The sequence below is a fragment of the Solea solea genome, chromosome 19, assembly GCF_958295425.1.
Source record: "Solea solea chromosome 19, fSolSol10.1, whole genome shotgun sequence".
Lineage (NCBI taxonomy): Eukaryota > Metazoa > Chordata > Actinopteri > Pleuronectiformes > Soleidae > Solea > Solea solea.
Genome location: NC_081152.1, coordinates 9907166 through 9913339, shown reverse-complemented (window position 1 = coordinate 9913339; position 6174 = coordinate 9907166).

Genomic DNA, 6174 nt, shown 5'->3' with positions numbered 1-6174 from the left:
CACCTGTCCTTATCGTTCATCTGTCCTCATCATCGTTCACCTGTCCTCATCATCATTCACCTGTCCTCATCGTTCACCTGTCCTCATCATCGTTCACCTGTCCTTATCATTCACCTGTCCTCATCGTTCACCTGTCCTCATCATCGTTCACCTGTGCTCATCGTTCACCTGTCCTCATCATCGATCACCTGTCCTCATCATCGTTCACCTGTCCTCATCATTCACTGCCAAAGTTTCACCCATTTTTTAATTCAGATCAACATTTTTGTATGTGGTGATGTACAGTACTTCCAAAAAAACATACTTAAGTAAAAGTAAAAATACAAATTCTCAAAGTAGACAACAAAACCTTCTCAATTACAATTCATTACTTTCCACCTCTGCACTTTAATTTTGGTATTTTCACACCCAAAAACGCTTTCCGAGGATCACTGAGTTTACCCACAAACACCCTGCCTATGTGAAGTTATGATAATTATGATGATATAATGTGCTAACCACCTCCAGTTTGTTCTCCCCTCGCACTGACAGATTGATGTTGGCCAGCGAGACTGTTCCCCACGGAATCCTTTCAAAACCATGAAACAATGTTGATATAACAACAATTCATTATGACTTTTATAAAATAAGTTGTCCAATAAGATTGGGGAGATGATTTACAATCTGTTGAGGAGAACATTCCTAATTCCTAAGCTGCAATATTTTCAGAGCCATCGAAATCACTTATACTGCACCAGACACACTGTCTTTTACTTGCTAAATGAACGAGCATGTGTAAACAATGATTTTTGTCTGAGGGCTTTGACCACAGGAATTTGTCAAACTCCAGCTATTAATCCTGGTTAAATACCAAACTTAGACAGCACAAATACAATCGTAAGCCAACATAGAACGCCTTAGCCTCACACTTTTTTATTGTGTTAATGTTGCAGCATCATTTCTTTTTACATCACTGCATTCTTCGTTGTCCGTGTGCGTTAACAATTAAAGTTTTCCGTAGCGAACGTGTTGCAGAGAATCAGTGTTGATTGCGAGGAATTATTTAATTGGGTTCCTTAGGAGTGGTGTTGTTGGATCAATATCAACATTTTAGCAGGAAACCGCATTCCAGAAAACATCACATCTGTCTACACTGTTTACATGTTTGTGTGAAACGCAGCATTTCCTTCCAGAAATCTGATTAAAAGCTGAAATTGAGCGGTGACTCATCAGAGGAATCCGTCTCTCTGTGACTATAATCCAAGTGTTGATCCGATTCATCACGGGCTTTTAAATCAACACTCGGATCCGCTAATTATTCACCGTCACCTTTGCTGTGGTTCGTCGGGCCTTCTCAGAAAAAACAAATCTCCCCAGTTGAGTGAAACGTGGTTTAAATAACAACGCTGTGATGATGTGACACTCGTCACGAATGCCAGTTGAGCACATTCCTGACACGATGCGTCACCTCGAGGCAGCTCCGAGGAACGCTTCACAAAATGAAACTTCTTGTACACTTAGAAAACCCAGAGGGGAAGCTCTGGAGATACTGTTTTGCCGTGAGCAGTTGATTGGACATTTGACCAATAAAGATGAGCTCATCATGAAGCAACATCTGTGGTGTAATGAGCGACTGCAAAGGTTCTGCTGGAGAAACAACGAAAAAAGTTGAGCCACTTTGATAACGTGGTTGCAGATTTGATGTGTTTCTCATTGCATTACCTTTTTAAAACTATGCTCCCTTCAAACCAATGGGATTAAACAGTAACCCTAGATTTTGTCTGCTGAAACAGCCACACATATGTTGTCCTCATGTCCACTTCATGCTTAAGGAAATGATGTTATTAAGACTGAATTCAAATCCACTGTAGCTCATGATATTAATCTGCTATAGAAAATACTATGTTTATTGTAATGTCCTCATGTAAGTACCCCGAATATTATTTATATTCCTATTTCTTACTCTTATTTTTACTACTTTAAATGCATGTACGGATGAATTCATGCGAAAGCTCTCCAAATATTTTGTTGCACCATAAACATGTGTACAATGACAATCAAGAATCCAATCTAATCTAATCTAAAACACAAAGTAAAAAAACAAAATTAAAAGTTGGCTGAAGCTTAAAGGAGCCAAAACTCAAAATGGACAAGATGTGGTTGCTTCTCTATGGTCGAGTAACTAATTGAAATAAAATCAAGGACGGATAAATAAACTTTCATTTTCATCCTGTACTGTGTGCATGAAACCACTTGTAGAATCACGCCTATTGTCAGAGTTTTTCTAATATAGTATTACAAAAGCCCAAAATGACCACAAACCCTTGTAATCAGGTCAAACCATGAAAGTAATATTTATGAACGAATCATCATGCCTGTCTACGAGTGTCGACAAACTGGACTCACAGCACCGCGTCATGACAACGTGCTGACAAGAAAAATACGTAATGTTTCTTTAACAAATCACGAGAAGAATGTGTGTGTGTGCACAACAATTGTGCAAAACTCTGTTGCCTGAAAGCAAAGCAGAGTCGGGGGCCGACCTAACAGAGTAAACAGCAGGTTTTTACTGTAGGTGCCATGAAGAGAGGAAAACAAATAACACACACACTCTGCTGTTAAGAAAACATATTTGCTCCTTTGTTCTTATGCCATGTAATAAAAGCCCAGTTGATTATTGTGCGTACAAAAAATTAAATAAACCTTGAGCTGAAGTTTATGACTCCAGACTTCCTGCAGTTTGGTAAGCAAACTGGAGGTGAGCGTCAGGGCAAACCCAGAGGATGACCTCACGTCAAACTCTTGTGTTCTTTTATGACACTGCATGGCTATTTCCTTTATCTTTATCAGTGAGGAGTGGCTCCATAGTGTTTCTCTCTGTCCTTTTTTCACTGGATTTCAACAACAGTATTGTACTCAGCAGTGCAGCAGAGGGATACTTGGTTGTGCATGACTTAGTAGTGACTGGAAACAGTGGGAGGCAAAAAAAAAACCCAAACATCTGTCATGTCATTAATAAATAGCTGTAACTGTATTGATGTCCTGTAGCAAATAGCAATATCACACTCCTTCGTGTGCTGTGGTAGTTGCTGCAGCAGTTGTATTTGAGCATCAACAGAACACATTTGTATATTAAAGGAACACTTCACCGATTTGCATTTGGCTTTGTATTACGAGAATAGGGCTAGTATTTTTTAGTATTCATTCTTTTCTTTGTTGTTGTTATTGTCCCCAATAGTTTTTCAATTTGGGGGGGGGCGTGAAAACATTTCTGTCCTCTAGGGGGAGCATGACAGAAAATAATTGAGAACCACTGTGTTAGCGTAACTGTTAGTAAAGATGTCGGACATTGTTTACGTTCTGGGATTGAGGTGTAAAAGAGTGGGTCTAAAAAGTGTGGAATTAGCGTTGTAGTTTCAAGCCTCGGAGAAAGTGTCACTGGTGGGCACGTAACAAAAAAAAGAATGAAGATATTTCTCTACTCAGGACAAACTGAGGTTGGGAAGCACAATTTTTCAAAAAACGCGACCCTTATTCTAGTAATATAAAGCTAAATGCAAATCAGCTACATTTTTCTGTAATTAAGTTGTGCTAGAATGCAGCAATAGACACAGGTAACTAAGTGCTAGTGACCAAGAGCTGTTTAACTGGGCAAAGAATTATATTTGGTAACTTCCGCAGACATTGAAAAACCGCAAGGTCTTGGAAACCAATCAGCCAATCAGCAGAGATCCAGCTATGTCACAGAAAGGATCTTCATGAAATTTGACCAATCAGTGGAGGCCTGTGACACTCGAAACATCAGTGCAGTTCCGGAAGGCAAAAAGTATGGCCAATGAACCATATATGGTACCTTCATGGGCATTTTTTAAATGAAAATAAATACATTTGAAAAATATCATGATATATTATGATTGTCCAAGCAGTTAATGGTGATCCTCCAGCTTTGCTTCCAAATAAGGTCGTTCTCCTCGTGGACACATATAAGTATAAGTACAGTAACTTGATGCATAAATGATGCTTTTGTTATATGACGCTTTAAGGTTTTCAGCACCTTATAGTGGGAATAATTCACAGTCTGATCTTTAACTTCAAAACCTAGCAACCCTGAATGCTTTTAAAGCTCTGGGGAAGACTTTGGAGTCCAGGCCAAGTGTTTCTAAGAGCAAGCTTTAACCCTTTACAGAGCCTCATTCAAATACTTATTAATTAAATGATTAAGAGTGTTATTGGAGGATATAACTTTTTTTCCTATATTCTTATATAAAGTGAAAGAAACATTTTTTTTTAGAACTTTATAGTACATTTTAGAACAGTGTAGAACAGCCTACATTTTGCATTTAACACCTAAAACTGTCATTATTTGGCGACGACTTGTTTCAGTGCACGCACACAAATGTTGCTTCCAGCTTTTCATGCCAAACAAACGTTGGCCTGAGTGACTGAGTGTCAATCTGTGTAATTTGTCTGACCCTCAGTCTGCTCTTACGTGTCACAAAACGTCACATGCATCATTGTCAATTATCGTTGTTTAAATATAACATATATACAGAGGGATGATTCAGCTCTGTTCTGCAGGAGAGAGAGAGAGAGAGAAAAAACATTTTATCGACACGTGTACACCCTAATAAAATGATGCAAAACTGTCAAGAGTGAGCTAATTTTAATGTTCAACTTGCCAAATCAAGGCACGTGGTTTTATTAGCACGATAAGACTCGGCGGCTTAATACAGTTTGACAGAGATTAGATTCAGGCCAGAAAAATGGGTGCAAACTAAGGATATCCTCACCGCACCCTGCTTCAGCCTGCTGCCTCATGGTCATCGCTATGCTCGCTATTTTTCCATCATTCAGCCTCATTCCAGGGAGAGAGAGAGAGAAAAAAAAAACATATTTATTTAAAACATGGAGGCCAGTTTGCACCTCCTTCACAGTTTTTAGCACATTTCACTGACTTTCTACTCTCCTCTGCCTGTTTTTGGTCTTTCTTTCTCACTTTAATCTCCGGCATGATGCCCCCTGTCCTGTGGTCTTTCTTCAGTGTCCATATGCTCGTAGAATTAAAAAAGAAGGGAATAGAGGGAGGGAGGAGATGGGCAGCTCAACCCTCCTCCTGAGGGAGCATCTGCTTCTCTCTTTCCCGTTGTTCAGTCGTTTCTCTCTCTCTCTCTCTCTCTCTCTCTCTCCCCCTCCCTCTCTTTCTCTCCCTTTCTCTGTGGACTAACGAACAGCTCTGACCTCAGACAGATGGATACATTACAGAAGAGCAACATGATATCAAACAAAACATGCAGCCAAATGACAAATCAGGTTAGGGACGTGGCCAAACTCCAGTATGGCTCAAACATTTGCAGATAATTGATACAACAATTGCCTTTTGCATCTTGTAATCTATCAAAAACATCTTTTCAACTCTGATTTCCTCTGATGTTGTGTTTAGGAATGTTTGAGTTAAAGTAAAGGTCATGCTCAGCAGGTGCTCCTCATAACGTAAACCGTGGAGTTCTGGTGCAATTTAACTTTTTCCTATATTTGGGGAAAGTTTTATTTTGGATTTTGTGCACCGGCCCCATGACCTCCATAGGAGGATCGTGAAGGGGTTATGGGTAATCTCCAACTCCATGTTGTTATTATTATGAGTCTTGTATAAAGTACCTTAACCCTTTAACACCTAAGTCTCAAAATGTACATCTGGACTTAACCATAAAAGGGCCAGAAAATGTCCTGTAGACTTAGTGCTTTTGCCAATTTTCCAGAATAATTTCCAATAACTGGCAGGTTTTTACAATTTACTAAAGTAGTGTATTAACAATTTAAAATGAAGAAAAACTAAAAGTTTTATTTAGAAAAAAACACTGCAGTTGTACATGAACACCAGATTTTGCATGTTAAATTTGGAATTTGAACAGTATAACACATATTTAAAAGGACATTTGTTTGAGTCTTTGTCTCCCTTGTGCAAAAACAGGGCCAAAAAATGGAAACTATGTACAGGCGTTTTTCCAACTCTCTCCTCTGGTGACAAAGACGCTGATTCTCCAGCTTCCTGCAACAGTGCAAGTGAAATTACCGTAATATCCACATGTTGGCTTTGACCTGTAACTTCTCAGCTTTCAGAAACTATTGGAAAAGTAGAAGTACAAGTATCAATACAAGTAAAAGTCTTAAAGTACATGATATTTACTGTACTTAAGT